At 34.5% G+C, this 18264-nt stretch overlaps 1 long non-coding RNA gene across 1 annotated transcript in view; it reads right to left on the bottom strand.

Moving 5' to 3' along the window:
* The window catches only part of LOC110743817, a 58173-nt gene that overhangs the window by 13026 nt on the left and 26883 nt on the right, over positions 1–18264 (bottom strand). The window contains exon 2 of the long non-coding RNA XR_002523450.2: positions 2891–3006. This is a non-coding gene — a long non-coding RNA (uncharacterized LOC110743817). The remainder of the gene's footprint in view (positions 1–2890; positions 3007–18264) is intronic.

Below are 18264 nucleotides of genomic sequence, written 5' to 3'. Positions count from 1 at the left end.
AAAAAATAACTGGAAGATGTTGTAGATACAAACACTCTTACCTCAGTTCGGTGCTTTCATTCTTGTATGTATATATATAACCTGAGTAGGTGTATGCATCGCTGAGTTAGTTGCAGTGTAATAAGCTATGATTTTCACAATGTTCTCAAAATACAGGAGAAAATATCCACATTTTTGAGATATTTTAGGTCACTTTCCTTCTGTCACTTTTCTTTCTTGCGGCAGGTACTCCATGTACACACAGGCCTTCATCATTTTTTCCCATCTACATGTTTAAGCCTCTCAACATACAGAACAAAAGTATGTATAAAATTAAAGGGCGTCTGATATTTTGAGGATGCTAAAAAGGACAGTGAGTCTCCCACTTCCATATTATTTTTGGTCTCATTTAAAGAGGAGAAAATGCTGTAAACATGAGTTTCTGTCATATTTCAAAATATTCGTATTAACCCGTATGTGATCATAACAGCAAGGTCATGTTTTCCCATTCTGTTTCATTCCAACCAATATCCACCCGTCACTAAACTTTACAGATCTTCATAAGCTTAATTTGAATTAGGCAAAAAAAAAAAAAAAAAAATCTTGTTCAGAATAACTCAAAGCATGATTGTGGATTTGTACTAACTTACTTTTAGATCTAAAATAAAATAACTCACACCATTTGGTCAGGGAATTGCTCATTGCTCTCATTGCTCTAACAAATCAAACCCTAAATCTTACAGGCTTAACACAATATGTTTATTTCTCACCTCACCCAAATGAAATCTAAAATTGCACTTTTGGTTGGTGGGTACCCACTCCTTCAAGTGGAGATTCCAAGGCCAGATCTCACCTTTGGTTTTGTCTTCCTCAACATGTGGTTTCTAAGATGACTAAACTTGTGAAGACAGATAGGGCATGTAGGAGGGACTGTGAAAGATGTTTTGAGTCAGTCCTAGGCACAGCAGACAATGAACTAACCTCTAACGTTTCCTTGGCTGGGCTCAGATACATGATCACACCTAATTGCAAGGGAGTTTGCAAAAGTCCAACTTCGGGGCCAGTAAGAAAAGAACAGGCTTGATAATGAGCTGTCACTCATTACTACATTCTCTTCAATTCTCTACCATCCTCTTCTCAGAGGAACAAAATGAAAGAAAGTAAGTATGTCATTCATCAACAAACAATCAAACAACAACTTAAATTGCTCTCTAAGGCTTAATTTGCAAAATAATTATATACTATTATCAAAGCAGTTAATATTTGTTCTTATTAAACATTGAATTTATAAGTTATTTTAAAGTTGCAAATAAAACATCAGGTGTTAACTTCTTGCCAAATGGCTTTCGAAAAAAATGTTATTGATTTTTTTCAACAAATGTTTATTAGTTGTCCAGTATGCACCAAGATTTTGTTTGCACTTGCATTTAACATTATATATTACTATTGCTTGTAATTGTTTCACTTTACCATATACTGATAACACCCTAGGAAGTAATTGTGAGGTTTAATTTTTCTCTTTTTAAATGTGAGAGAAGAAAGAGACTTTATTTTTAATCAAAAAACAGAGTACATGATGTTAATTTTGCTCTCTATCACCAAAGTGATCGCTATTTCGTAAGAATGAGAATTGTTCCATCTGATTACTGATCCAAAGGCTATAAACATAACTTTTATGAAAATCTATCATCTATGTTTATTCTAAATTGTATCCAAAAAAGCACCATCCATTGTAATTCAGTGTGATTCACTCTTCAAGTTTAAAAGTTAGTGCTCATGCAGTATATTACTTTCAGACACTTTAAAAAACTTTCCTTAGCAAATTGCAAAAACATGCATTTTTAAAGCAGAGTTATTTGCATGTGCTGTTTATATCATGGTTTTGAAACTTCTTTTTTTAAAAATAGCATAAGTTTGTGTGGTAAAGAGCCTTAGCTTTAAAACGTTTTCATAGAAATTTCATGAAATTACAAAGGTATTTTTAATTATTACTTTATTTACTTAATTTTCTAATTGTACCTGAAATTTGTAGTTGACGGTATTTTTATTTTGTCATTTCGTTGTTAGAATTAAGATGTATTGATACTTTAAACCACATAGCAATGGCCATAGTTTATTCCTCAAAACTCCAGTACAATCATAGAGGAGTCAAATTTGCTAACCCAGACAAGGGATATTTTCCCAGGATTATGAAGATAGTGAAAAACTGCACACAGAAATATTTTTTAAAAAGTACCCACAAAATATAACTAGTGGTAAGTTAGGAATAATAAACAGGCATATGTTTCTGGTTTCAAGCCAAATGTTCCTTTCAGTAACCTACTTCCTGCTAAAAATAAAGAGATATCTATTTTTTCCTATTAAATATAAAGCTAAACATTAAACCGATAAAATTGTTTCTTAGTTTTTTTCTTTTATTCCCAGTACTAGAGTAGCCTCTTTCTTGTATGGCCTACATAAGATAAAAAGAGATTATTATTATTATATATATATGTGTGTGTGTGTCTGTGTGTTGCATTTTATATATAAAACAAATCAATTAAAAAGTATCAAATATACTTAATAACCTCTCTTTATATATGTGAAGAGTTTGTTTGGGAGGAAGGGGCTATAAATCCATTTAGTTATACATCTTTTGAAAAGTCAAGAGAAAATGATTGGTTACAGAGTGGGATAGTTTCCATTGTGTAGCAGAGGTATCTGAGCATGTGGACACATACACACATACACACACAGTTAATAACCTGCTGACCAAATATTTTGTCCTAAGGCAGTACTCTTTACATGTATTGTTTTCAGTATTGTCTTATTACAATCAGAAAACTGGACAATAGGTTCTGAATATTTAACAACAGTGACTATTAATTGAGTTGGGAGGGTATTTTTTAAAAACATTCTCCCCACAACTTACCGTGGGAACGTATTGTGATGGTCAAGCTCCAAGATGATCCACAGCAGTTGCCACCTGGCTATCCGTACCATGACGTGGTTGGTCCCTTTCACCATGAATAGGACTGACCTGTGTAACTAATAAAATATTGCAGAAATTATGGTGTGTGACTTCCTAGGCTAGGTCATAGATATTGTGACATCTCCTTTGTTTTCCCTAGTATCATTCATTTTTAAAGGAGGCTAGCATCAAAGCTGGCTACTGGGCCCTGAACACTCACAAGTCATTGTATGGAGAAGCCGCCATGAGAAGGAACTGAGGCCTCCCACCAGTAGCCAATGCCAACTTGCTAACCTGGTAAGGAAGCTATCCTGGAAGATCTTCTACCCTAGTCAAACCTTCAAATGTCTGCTTTCTTAACAGGCATCTTTAATACAATTTCATGAGAAACTGAACCAGAACCATTCTGCTAAACGAATGCAGAATTCCTGATACAAGGAAACTGTTTCATATAATTAACATTTATTGTTTTAAGCTGGTATGTTTCAAGTAATTTGTTACTCAGGAAAAGATAACTAACAGCAATATTTTGCCAATAAAAAATAAGCTAATATAATTTCTTAGCATCAATTCAATTAACAAATGTTGAGTATGTTGAATACAACTACCTGACACACACTCACACATGTTTTTTCTCTAACGTGTGTTTTATGTATATGTTTTGTATAAATATGTTATATATATGAGTGTCACCATCATATATGCATGTGTTATATATATGTGTTTTAGGTTATTATAAATATATATGTGTGTGTGTGTGTGTGTATAACATCTTGCTGGGTGATAGGATACAAAAACTTACCTTACAGGAGCTAAAAAGAAAGAAAGCCATGTTGATAAACAATTATAATAAGCATCACAACTGAGATTTAAGAACTATAGCCAAGTGAGGCTGGGTGCAGTGGCTCACGCCTATAATCCCAGCGCTTTGGAAGGCCGAGGCGGGCAGATCACCAGGTCAGGAGATGAAGACCATCCTGGTTAACACGGTGAAACCCCTTTACTACTAAAAATACAAAAAATTAGCTAGATGTGGGGTACACACCTGCAATCTCAGCTACTTGGCAGGCTGAGGCAGGAGAATCACTTGAACTCGGGAGGTTGCAGTGAGCCGAGATCGTGTCGTTGCACTCCAGCCCAGGCGACAGTGCAAGACTCCGTCAAAAAAAAAAGAAAAAAAGAACTACTGTAGCCAAGTGATAGCTGTAATTACCAAAAAAAAAAAAAAAAAAAAGATAGCGATTAAACTGAATTCTGTTGAGAAACAGAATTTTCTGCAGAAATGACTAGCTGAGGACAGTGAATGAGCCATTGTGACAGGCAAGGCTAAAGACAACTAGTGATGTATTTCTAAATGGAGCTTCTTAATTTTTTTGTGTATTAATGGTAGGCCTACTCTGTGCCCAGCAAAAATAGGGTTAGCTAGGTAAAGAGGTGAGGCAATTGGGAGGAAAATACTCTAGGCATAGAAAATACCCATGCAAATCCTGGAGAGAAGAAAGAACATTTCAGAACTGTCAGATATTATATTTGCCTTGAATATAGACTTTGCTATGTGGCTTCAGGTTAAGGACTCCTGAAATGATCAGAAAGAACATTGCAAATAGTTGGATAAAAGGTTAGTCTTATATACGGTTCAGATTTTCCAGGCTCTTCAGAAGAGACAACAAAGGTCTCCATCCGTCCATCCTCTCTTGGACCTGCTTCAGTTCATATACATGTTTAATGCAGGTCCAAGCTGGATTATGTCTTTGAATAAGATGAAATAGAAGATGTGTTGCTTTCACATTCACTCAAATATAGAAATGATCTCATATGAGTTCCCCTTAATTTCCCTCTGTATCTTCTTTTAGAGGCCAGTTTTGTTGCAAATATTTTTTTTTCTCATTGAATGCCTGTTTTCTTAATCTAAATGCATTATTCTTTTGTAAGCCTTAGAAATTGAGTTGCTATAAATGATTCCACACCTGCTGCCAATTAGTGAAAATGTTCAATGTTAGCAAACTTGAACCAGTTTAAGCAAAAGTGAGGAGCATATTTCAAGGTCTCTGTAACTGTGGCTGGAAAGGTTGAAATAATTGCATAAACAAGACTTCCAGAAGTCACTGCTATTGCGGGTTGGTACAATTAAGAGAATTACTGCAAGCTCAATAAAGATGCTACTACAAATGTAAATACTACATTCTGCAATATAGTCTGTCACAAAATATTAAAGAGATTTCTTTTTCATATATATTCATATAACAATGAATCACCATAGCTTCAGAAAGCCTATGGTGGAATTGCCAGACAGGATGAATCTACATAAATACTATCTAACGTTGGTGGTTAATAATATTAATGTCTACTATTAGACCCTATTTGTTTCTAAAAGCAAAATTCAAAGAATTACCATATCAAGTACCACAATACATCGATCTGATCTGCTGTTTTTCCTATATATCTTAATGTCTATTTAAAACGTACTGTACTACCTGAAATATTAAAATATTGTAAATCTATCAGCCTTCCTTCTATAAATTCCCTAAATTCTATTTGGAAATGTTTCAGTCTGCTGAAAATAATTACGTATTTATTTATATTGATACAATATCTGCATATTTTTGTTGATATCAGAAATTTGTGGAAATAGAATAAGTAAGAATACCTACAAAATGAATACTAATGAAGAGCCAAATGTAGTTTACATGTATATAACCCGCATCAATAAAAACATATCACTCTGTTCATATAATCTTCGACAATGATCTTAATCCCATGAACTGAGACTCTTTTCCCTGGTAGAAAACTCTAGAGTTACTGACCATAGTAACTGTTCCTTAAGCAAGGGAGTCAGATGATGAATTCGGATGGGATATGCACACTCTTCCACTAAGACTAAATCAGAAAATAGGATCTCTTTCAAAGCATACTTTTAGTAGCCTGGCCTATGTTTGAACCAGTGATTTGAGAGATACAATTCTTTGTGCTTTAAGTTTAGGAAAGTACATGGGAGGGAATTAGATTTTCCCCGAGAATATTATCTGAAGGGCTGGCTCTTCATGATTTAGGGGAGAATATCAAGCTGGAAATTATCTCTCTAGCTTACTGCCTGTATATTTACCCTGCAGTCTGACCTTGTCTTGTGACTCTATGCGTCTCATTTGAAGAACAGTACATAATATATATCCACATCAAACAAATTCACTGTAGAAATAATAGCTACTACTTTATCCCTTCGCTGCCTCCCCCAACTTTGCTGCTAGTCGCCTCTAGAGCCAAAATGTCTTGTCCTTTTCCCTTAGCTCACAAAGCTCCAGGACACAGTCCATAATTTACGACTGATATTTAATGAACATTTGGAGACAATGGAGAATAGAGCATAAACAACCTAAAACTTTAAGGTAAATATCACAAAAATATTTGCTCTTAGAGAAACTTTGATTTAGTTCCCACCACAAGAAACTTCTTACAGTCTTGTCCTTCTCTAGCCCCAGCTGCCACTAGAACATTCATACCCCATTATAACTCAAGATCCTTTCCCTCATTTTTTCTTTCCGGTTTCCAACACACTTTTCTCAGAATCAGGAAAGAAGTCCAAATTCCTATTACTGTCATATGCAGAACACAAAAGAACTTTGAACCACTTTTTCCATCTGGGTTATAACCAAAGGCATTTTCTTGTACAGCCATTACTTCTAATTATTTTCTTTAGCAAAAGAGTAGTTCTTTTTTGTAAAAGGATGTTATTTTATTTTACTTTTAAGTGTTCCCAGGCAAAATTGCTCAAACTGGAGCCTGTGTTAATATAATTTATATGCCTCTACTCATACCATACAGAGAAAGGAATAGTGAAGGAATATATAATGTGAACATTGTTGCCCTCTATCTCCAAGCCAAAATGAAGAACAGAGATACTATAAAAGAACAACAACAAATCCATTTTAGTTCATAATGCGGAAAGAATTCACAATGCATGTCCTCCTTATTCTGGAAACATCCATCTTTCTTAAGAGAGTGACAATCACTTAATTGGTAAAATTAACCTTGGCTTGAAAAATACAAACTTTTTTCATGGCATCTAACATTTCTTGGAATTAGCTGATGAGTTTATGTAACCTGGATTCACAACTGCTTTTATGGATCCTGTTTTTTCTTTTGAATGCTTGATGGATTTTTCATTGTCCTTTGCATAATCATCCAAATGGAATTTAAAACAATGTTAACTTTCTGAGGATATGAAATGAAAACTTGGGAACTAGCTTTGGTTAGAATACCACTACCCAGAGGCATACATGGAATTAGATATTAACATTATGGACTTATTTTTCGCACATGACACAAGGCTAAAATCATCTGCAGATTTAACTTGAGGAAACAATTTCTTCCTCAGGGCATTTTGGCATTTTGGCAGAAATCTTGAGCTGCCTTTTCCTCTCCTCTTTTGGCTATTCTCCCTGGGGCTCAGAGCCGGGACGATCCATTAAGATCAGATGCGTGTAATCATGATCAATTTCCTGCAAGTGTAGAAGGGCTGGGCACTTGCGATGTTGGGCCTCACATTTTTTATTCTGTTTCCACGGGTGGTGTTTTTCTGTCTATAATAGCAGCTGGATTCCAACTATGTAGTAGAGAGTAGAGGAGAGTAATGAAACTCCTCTTAGGTATAAGAATATGCAATATTTGTCTGGTTTCTTTTTCTTTAAATGAATTCTCTGTAGTTCCAGTTTCCCTACTGCTTGCAATGTGAAGAAAGCTATGGGAACGCAGGCTCAACTCAATGCATACTTATTTGATGCCACAAAGCTGAAGAAATGTCACTTTATTTCAAATGTCAGTATCCAGTGTTTCATGAAGAACAAACCTGCCTTAGAAAGTCCCCAAAGTACCTCTAACTGGCTCTTGCTTACTTAAAGCCTCAGCTGTGAAAAGGCATCTTCATTTTTGTTGGCACTCAATATATTTGGGACTTGAAGGACACTTGATACATTGACAAGTTATATATAAAATAACAAAAGAAGAGTAGGAGGAACTTTCTTCTTCTCCACAGATGAGAATGATTTTTACATACACACCCATTTTACCCAGACACATAAAGATTGTGACTTAAAAAAATTTTCTGAAAAATCAAGTATTTTAATACTGTAATGTTATTTTCTTTTGCCCATTTTACCCAGACACATAAAGATTGTGTCTGAAAAATTTCTGAAAAATCAAATATTTCAATACCTTAATTTTTTTCAGTTCCTTTTATAAATACTTCCCTGGACCTATAATTTTCTGATGCTTTTATCTTAGCTTTTCATTAAGAATGGAGAATTTTTAAATGTGTTCCGTGAAGAATATTCTGCTTCTTTTATGCAACTATTCCCATAGAAATTGTTCACTTTGATATTAAATTCTTCTAATATGCAGATCTATACAATCACTAGGAAAATCATCTCACTTTATGTAATTATTATTATATAAAGGGGATGTATAAAATAATTGTTTCCTTGCTTACTAGGAGGCCCACTGTTAAATTTTGAGTTTACTTGCTGTTAGTATTCTTAGCTCAGGGTTTCTGGTAAAACTTCCCACATCATCTTTAGTAACTAATGTTAATTGTAATTATTGTGGTAATAAAGAGGTTTACTTTCCTCTGCCCAACTCAGCTACCTCTCAGGGCAACGAGTGTAGTGCATTAATAGTCATGCTGGAGCATCGTAGGGAGGCTCCTTCATGGGGTAGCTGGCAATTGTCAAATGTAGCAAGTCTGGCTTTCGCCATACGGTTCCTACTTAGCAGCTGACAGTGAAGAGGCTCAGTGCAAGCAAATAGAAGTCCTTATTCATGTAAAGGTTTGATGGTTGACTGACCCAAGTTCTTAGTTCAGGTGATGTTAATTTTCTATTTATGTACAAACAGCACAGCCAGCTAGTGAGGGCTCCAGGCAGCGAAACTGAGAATACAATAAATTACCCTTGCAGTAAACTTTCTCTGGGCCAGGATTCTTTTGGCTATTCTCCCTGGGGCTCAGAGCCGGGACGATCCATTAAGATCAGATGCGTGTCCAGGCTCCTCCTGGACAGCTGTCTTCTGAGAACGATTTTCTGAATGAGGCTCCCCATGTTTCTGCAGCTTCCTGATCTTTCTTCCTTCTTTTCTATCGAGCCTGTCTGACTTAACGCATGTATCTATTCATGCCTCCAGCCTGAGAGTTTCACTTGTTATTTGGAAGTCTTCCATGGCTATTCAACAAGAAGAACCCAAAGTCTTATTAAATCTTGAGCATATATTAGCATCAGAACATTTACCTCTCCTATTCTTGAATTCAGAGAAGACTCAGTCTTCAAAAACATGACCAAATGACATCCATCCCTGAGAGGAAGAACGCATTTTCTATTCAAACGGACAAAACTGTTTCTCCATTCTAGGGGGGTTTAAGTCAATTATGATAATGGAGCAAATAAAAAAAAGTGAAAAATACTTTTCCTGGGCAAATAGGTTGAAGATTCAAATTCTGCTGATTTCTAAGGATCATTAGTGCATTACAGTTAATAATTACATTTTGTGTACATCACCATATCCTTGTAAAAATAATGGCATCATCCTCCTCAACACGCAAATAGAAAAATAGAAGCTCAGGAAAGTAGTAACTTGTCCAGATTGCAGGGTAGAAATTGGAAAGCCAGATGTTACACTCTATTTTTTTTAGTACTCTTCTTTGCCGCATAGTAGCCTTTTCAAGTCAACTCTCTACCCCATCTCCTATGGTGTTAATGATTTTAGTACAGAATTGCTCCCTTTCTTTTCTTGGTTATGTTTTTACAGCAACTCTTACTCATTAATTATTTTAAAATAAGGTGGGGTAAAAATCTTAAGTACTCCAAAGCATGGTGTTCTATGTTTAAAGAAAACAATGAAAATCCCACCAATATTGTTAATCAATTAAACTCCCAAGCTGCAATAGATGATACATTGTTTTGAAGGGGATGAAAATACTAGCTAATACGTACCTTGATTGTTTTAAATATGGTTAAAATTTGTCCTTAAGGAATGCCCCCCAAAACCTGCAGAAGTTACTATATTCTATAGAGTGGTGAATCACCCCCATGAATAACTCTGATCTTAATTCTAGCCCTACATGAGGATTTTACTCATTGATTTTAAAGAGGTGGACTTTTAGTCTCCATCATTTACCTTAAGAGACTTATGAGAGACTCAAATTAAGTAAATGACTGGAAATGTCAAGTAATTAAACATCTGGTTTTTAACATGAAACAAATCACTTCATGCCTGTGGTCTCTGTCACTTGATCCCTCCCAGTGCTCTGTGTTTAAGCTGCTTCTGGCTATATTTAACCTCTTTGCCAAGCCAGACATAACTCCATGCTTCCCATGGTAGGTAGGCCTGGCCATTCTTGTCCCCAAGGCCTTCTTCTAGGATTGCTGGGTCTGTGGCTCAGGCCTGAGTTTAGAGTCTAGTTTCTGTCTTGCTCTACTTAGGATAAAATATAGCAGAAGGAAGTGATACTGATATATGTTTAACTTCAGCTGGGACTTTTAAATTTTTTTGTGTGAGTGAACAGAGAAACTCCCTCTGCTACCCGTCCCCTGCAAGCTGGTACTAGGTCTTTCTCATTGAAAGAACACTGTCTCATCTGATTTTTGAGATGTTATATTTGGACCTCTTATTCATTTTCTTTTTAAAGCTCTTTAATAGGATAGATTTTTTCAAGGGCTGCACCAACCACTGAAAAACGAAGTGTTTTTTTCATGTATGCCTAATGCAAATGAGGAAGTTTGGGTTTTTAGGGCACCCCATACATGATGCACAGTGGACGGACAAGATTTCTTCTTCATCCTGAAGCCACCACATCTATAAGATTGGTAGCAACATGTTGCTCCTAATAGTAAACATCTGTTGTTTTTGTCGCTGCAGAATCTGCGATCCCTCCTCTAATTTATACTTAGAGTCCTCCCCTCCTCAGTTTCAGTCCACGAGCTCAGGTGTGACCATCTCCAAATTTGCTTCAGGGCTAGGCCTAGCTAATTAGCTTGTTCCGTTCCCTAGAGATAGTCACTAGTTTCAGTCAGAGAAACTATGGACCCATGACATTTCAATTCTGGAATTTTCCTGGAAAAAACAAGCAGAAGAATCAATCTCTTTTTCTGCTGAACTTGCTTAAAGAAAAGAATACAAGCTTGAAGTTTCTGCTGGCTATTTTTTCACCACAGGCAAAAAATATTGGCTTAATGAGATTAATGAACAAAGAAACACATAAAACAGATACAGGAGATGTTTCAAATTGGAGTATAATATCTAAGCACTAACAAACGCTATCTTTATGCTTTTCAATAGAATGAGTCAATGCATTCTTTTTTTTATTTAAACCAATTTAATTTAATTTGAGGGCTTTTTGTTTTTATTTTTATTTTTTCTGTATATAAGCAGATGATTCTTGACCAACATAAGTCTACTTCAAAGGCCCATATAATTTTAGTCCAATTTGACAATGGTGTAAATTGCATTATCAAACTCCTATTTTGATTTCAGTTTGGTTTCTTGACTATTTTCATGTCAAATTAAGGAGCAGGAATTAATTGTGCTTTCTAAAACTTCTAATATCTCATGATTAATCTCTTCTGAGAAATGACTGGTTAAAATTTTTCTCTCCATAATATAAACCCATAATCTTTTCTGCCTATACTAGTTCATCTGGACTTACCTAGTTACTAAAAAGACAGGCTTTTCACATTTATGATTGCCAGGTCAAACATAGGCATGAGACATACTTAAACTACCTGTGTTTAAGTATTTATCTGGAATTGAGTGTTTATCTGAAATTGAAAGTTAATTGGATGTCTTTTATTTTTATTTGTTAAATCTAGCAATTCTACTCATTGTGCTCATACAGACACATGAAAGGTCTAGAACTTTCTCTGGTTTCATTCGAATTAAATCTACACATTCCTTAATTGTAGACATAGTTCCACTCTTGTCCATGCCAGCAGCATTTATCTGACTATTGCTTTTATTTGTATTTATTGTGGTTTAATGAAGCCTAACTGTGGAGCATTCCAGAAAATATGAAATAAGTGAAAAAAAAATGGAGGTTCTTTGACATTCAAGGAGTATTTAGTTTGAAAAAAATCTAAGGGCTAGACATAGGGGAGAAACTTCATTCCATAACCAAATATGTCTTGAATAGAAGAGACAACAAATACAGTCCATACTTATCCAGAATATACAGCTTGAATCATAGGGAAAGTTACAGGGTAGCATGTTAGATTCCATATAAGTCTAACTAGAAAGAAAATTAGTGTTATAATCAGCATTTCCTATGGAATGAAATAGAATAGATTTCTGCCTCTAGACACTGCTGGTGTTTGAAAAAGGAAGATATCTGTTAAGAACATCATGAAAGATACTCTTGCATTGCTGTTTTCTGCAGGTGGATCATGAAATATAATTTTGGGAGATCCGTGGACCTGAGGGAAGAAGACAGATGGTGAAAAGTTATGGAGTCATAGTAAGTGAGAATGGTTTCCAGAGAAAGACATGCTCATGAGATTGTAGTGGAAAATCCAGTGACAAATTTGTCACAGCAAGGTAGCAAGATAATTTTAAGGGAAAAGTAAACTAATATTCAACTTTAAATTGTTTCCTGCTCCTAACTGGGATGTGGATTCCCTCTATTATCTCAAAACCACCTCTAAATGAGGTGCATGCAAAAGTGTTGTATTAATAAAATTGGGTTTTCCAGAAACAGCAGCTCTGGTTATATGCAGAGTGAAATTTGAAGAAAGAAATGGCAGTCATAGGGACCTGAGAAAATGAGAGGGGGCAAAGAAGCTGCCAGAGAAGGAAAGCAAAGCAGGATGGAATTAGGGAAATTCTAGGCGTTTTGTATAACCTCAGAAAGTTAAGATGCAGGGATAGACACAGTGGAAGATGGTATCTCAAACATTTTTTAAAAAATTGTTAAGTCTTATCTAAGAAGGAAGAGTGCTTGGGGGTAAATCAGTGACATGAGAATAAGCTTTTTTGTAGACCTTTCCTTCAATGAGATCAGTTGCTTTATGTTACAGTGGAAGACATGACATTTTTTATGCTATCTGGAAAGGCCATTATAAACGGGATCTTTGGATTGGATGGGAAAATAGACGAAGGAGTTCTCTTATCACTTATGGTCCACACTGTTTAAATTAAATCTCTCATGACTTTCTATGTAGTTACTCTTTTCATGGTTCACTACACTGTGATCAAATTCCTAGAGCATTTTTTATATGGATTTTGAGCTTCCTGAAAAACTAATAATTTTATTCTGTCTTGATATCACTTATGACACGATATTAGAAATAATGCAGTGGGGAATCACTGGCCCACTTAGTGATTAGGTATGTACCAAAAAAAAAAAAAAAAAAAGACTACTTACAACTCAATAATTGACAACATTGGAAGAAAATGTAGACACAAAGCAAAATAAAGCAAAAAGGCAAGAAGACACTGTTCAATTTATTACAAGCTAAGATATATGTATAAGATTAAACAATTTTAAATAAGCTAATATATTCTTAGGCTATACTATGAGGATAATGGAGAAAATGAAAATGATAGCAAATTTATGACCACTCTTAAATATGTTACAAAAACTAAGTCTGAAATATTACTCTTAATTCTCAGCTCCACTTAAAGATTAGAAAAGTGTTACGTCTTCTATTGAAAAGACACAACGGTAAATTGCTAAGTATAACAACATTAAAATTTATAATGAAAAAACAATTAACCTCAGTTAAACGGTTTTCATTTTACATGTTTCCTGTGTATAGTTAATATTTTTCAAATTAGAATCACAGTGGGTACAATGGCTTATAGCGTTTTTTTCCCAGTTGCATTTTTTTAAAATTCTGCAATTTGAAAAATCTTACAATTTTAATGATTACCTAATATTCCATTTTGTGGATTCAATACTATAATTTAATAATTCTAAATCATTTTTAGTTCAAATTTTTATAATTATAATGAAAATAAATGTTTTTGTAAATCAATTTTTTTATATTTTAAATTATGTTATTTGATTAGATTCATAGCAGTAGAATTTTTACACAAATGGGATGAACAATTTTCAAGGCATATAGACATGGTCTTATGCTCATTTAATTGCCCATATTAATATATCATGCACTTTCTTCGAGTATTATTATTTTTGAGCATTTATAATTTAAGAGACCAAAATAGACATTTGTATTGTCAAAATATACCGATGAGTTTTATTGTGCTTCCCAACATGTATTGAACCTATTCATTAGCTAATAACCCTATACTCATATATAATCCTAATTATTAACATTAGCTATTTATATTACCTTTATCCAAATTTTTGTTGTTTGTTCAAACTTTACCCATATATTATTGAGATGATAATGCTTCACATCAATTTATAAGAATGCTTTATTTATAATACTTTATATATTTTAAAATTTATTACATTTGTCTTTACTTCTTGGTATTTTCATTTTAAGTTTGATAATGTTATAAGGGCACAGTCTTGAAAACTTTTTGTTTGTTAAAATCTTTGTATGTATCATTTGATGCATCTGATAATAAGTATAATATTAGAAAATCTTTACCAGTGATCCCTCTAATATTTTTACATTTAGAGATAATTTTTAATTCATCTAATGTCATATGGTCGATTTATGTGTAGTAGTTTATATTTCTCTGGTTTTTTTTTTGTTGTTGTTGTTGTTTTTGTTTTTTGTTTTTTGAGATGGAGTCTCGCTCTTGTTGCCCAGGCTGGAGTGCAGTGGTTCTATCTCAGCTCACTGCAACCTCCACCTCCTGGATTCAAGCGATTCTCCTGCCTCAGCCTCCCAGGTAACTGGGATCACAGATGTGTGCCACCATGCCCAGCTAATTTTTGTATTTTTAGTAGAGACGAGGTTTCACCATGTTGGTCAGACTGGTCTTGAACTCCTGAGCTTAAGTGATCCTCCTATCTTGGCCTCCCAAAGTGCTAGGATTATAGGCATGAGCCACTGCGCCTGGCCTATATTACTTTCATAAAGTGAAAGATGAAGATCTACATTGACTTTTTTCTAAATGATTAAGAAATTGGTTAAGCTCTATTTATTAATTTGCCTTTGCCTTCCTTATTGATTTAGGCTAACACTTGCATCTATTTAGTTATTTTATAAAACTAACTCAATTTTAATGAAATTATTTTTTCATCATTGTATATATTTTGAATGGAGTATAATAATTTTTAATGATGATTCATTAATTTAAGCTAAAAAATTCTAAAGTTCATTAGTCTCTCTATCATGACTTTTCTATATCCAAATTTTCTATGCTTTTCTCACACCTTTTCTAATCCAGATAATTTTAATAATATTTTATTAATTAAAAATTTACTGATAAGAGTTTCACTGAAATCATATTCACAGTAGCTATTTTTACTTTTGAGGTATATTGAAGACTCCAATCCAAGCCACTTTGGTCAATATGAATAGTCTTAATCAATGCAATCTATGTTAAATGACTTATATTACAAGTATGAAGTATAAATGAATGAAAAAGAAATTTCTCTTTCTTTCTTTCTTCTTTTTTTTTTGGTGGAGTCTCACTCTATCACCCAGCTTGGACCGCAGTGGCGTGATATCAGCTCATTGCAACCTCTGTCTCCCAGGTTCAAGCGATTCTCCTGCCTCAGCATCCCGCGTAGATGGGATTACAGTCATGCACCACCACGCCTAGCTAATTTTTTATATTTTTGGTAGAGAAGGCATTTTACCTTGTTAGCCAGGCTGATCTCAAACTCCTGACCTCTGGTTAACAAGGTGAAATCCCATCTCTACTAAAAATACAAAAAAATTAGCCGGGTGTGGTGGCGGGCGCTTGTAGTCCCATCAATGATAGACTGGATAAAGAAAATGTGGCACACATACACCATGGAATACAATGCAGCCATAAAAAGGAATGAGATCATGTCCTTTACAGTAATATAAATAAAGTTAGAAGCCATTATTCTCAGCAAACTAACACAGGAATAGAAAACCAAACAGCTGAACAATGACATCACATGGGCACAGGGAGGGGAAAAACACACACTGGGTCCTGTTGGAGGGTGTGGCAGGAGGAGGGAGAGTATTAGAAAAATAGCTAATGCATACTGTGCTTAATACATAGGTGCTTGGTTGATAGGTGTAGCAACCCACTATGGCACATGATTACCTGTGTAACAAACCTGCACACACTGCACGTGTGCCCCAGAACTAAAAGTAAAAATAAATTTAAAAATAAAAAATAAAAAGACAGAAACATTAATATTTAATCCAATTAACATACATATAATTCTGTATCCTTGATTTGATATTCAAAAATTAGAAGTACACATTTTTCTCCATATTCATTAGATACTTACAAAATTGATTCTATACTAGGCTACAAAGCAAGGTATAACTTATTTCAAATAATAGGTATTTCACATAATAGGTTTTCAATGGTTTTGATGCAAACTGCTCCTTTTCATGTATCTCACAAAGGAACTTAAACAGGTAAGTACGGTTATTTAAGAGATATGTATTTCCTGTGACTGAAAATGTTAAAGAAGCCATTTTTGAAGAAGAAAAGTTAGTTGGACCCTACTGTCAAAAAAAGCTAAGAAAATTCTGGGTCAAGCAATCAATTTCCATAGTCTTGTATAGCTTTATGTAGGAGACAGCAGAGCAAAAGTTAAAGACCTCCTCCTTTACATGAGTCTGGCTTAAATCCAGCTGTGGCATTCACTGTAGTGTGGCAGTTTGGACAGGGATACTCTATCTCACAGTATTCCAGATGACTTATTGATAAAATGTGAACATATAATATTAATGTAAAGATTAAATCAGATGAAACATACAAAATCTTTAAAGGAGTGCCTAGTATACATTACGCATTCAGAAAATGTCAACTTTTTTATGTATGTTCACATTGACTCTCTTAGAGCGGATTCATAGTAGATGACATCCTCCAAACTTGGTCTCCAGTTCAGCTCTTTTGTTGTTATTGTTGTCCTTGTTAATTTGTTTCAGAAGCAGCTCAAGGAAATACCATTCTGTACAATACATTTTAAGAATTACTATTGCAGAGGAGTCATTCTAAATTTATGATTTCAGACTCACTAAATAAAAATTAACTGAACGCATTTTCATTCTTTCAACAAATATAACCGGAGTTATTATGTGGAGCAGATATTTGTGGATCTTGCACTGGCAGGTGGGAGTAAAGGCAGGAACCTCTTGTCCATCTTCGCTAAAATAAAACACAATAATTTTCAGACTCAATACATTTCAGTAAATGTCAAAGGTCATGAGGGTGGTCCCCAAATTTGGAAGTCTCAATGATTTCCTTTTTCTTATTAGGAATTGCTTCATTCCTATGCAGAGAATTATAGACTTTGTGTATAACTTTTGTTCTGTACGTACTTTGCTTGTGCAGTATTCTCATGCTTTTTCAATGTCACATAATTAATACCTCACTCAGCAAATATTTTTGTGACTCTACAATGGCATTGTGCTAGACATTGTCACTAAGAAGTGAATGAGTGACACAATTCTGCCTTCACTGGGTTGCAGTCTCCCTTGGAAAAAATATTTCTAAATAAGCAGTGACAGTAACACGGACTGCCATGATACTTGAGAACATAGCATTAAGTAACAGCAGCAACAATTTCTATACAAATTAGTATGCTATTAATTTACATAATCCATGTTAAATATTCTTAAGAATTTAAAGCAAAACAAACACAAAACCTTTCTTTGAGTCTCAGAATGCAATTTGTGTTACTAACTAGAACAGTCTGTTGTTAATTAGAGTGTATTAAGATTTTTAAAAAGACAAAAATGAGAGGTGTGTCATGGAGGCTAATGATTTCAAATCATATCCCCAAGGCAAGTCTATGGACATTTGGAAAACAGGGACATTTCAAATGTCCCAAGGATAGAGACCCTTCTTACCCAGAAACATATAGTTAAAGCAACTAAGAAACAATGCCAAGCATCTAGTGTGGTGTGTGTGTGGTAGGGGGACGGTGGGGGGTGATGTGTGCATGCCTATTTTTCCCTAACAAGGAAGTATGAAAGACTTAGCATTTCTCCATCATAAACTTCTTTTAAAAATGGCTCTAAGTTGCTTTGTTCATTTTGATCAGGACGTATTTGACCATTGGAGATCTTTTGCAGTTCCATATAAATTTTAGGATTATTTTTTCTATTTCCGTGAAGAATGTCATTAGTATTTTGATAGGGATTACATAAAATCTGTAGATCGCTTTGCGTAGTATGGACTTTTTAACCATATCAGTTCATCTATTCCACGAAGATAGGATATCT

This window comes from Papio anubis, chromosome 7, assembly GCF_008728515.1.
Source record: "Papio anubis isolate 15944 chromosome 7, Panubis1.0, whole genome shotgun sequence".
Taxonomy (NCBI): domain Eukaryota; kingdom Metazoa; phylum Chordata; class Mammalia; order Primates; family Cercopithecidae; genus Papio; species Papio anubis.
The sequence above is the reverse complement of the archived record's forward strand: the minus strand, read 5'-3'. Positions and strand labels throughout refer to the sequence as shown.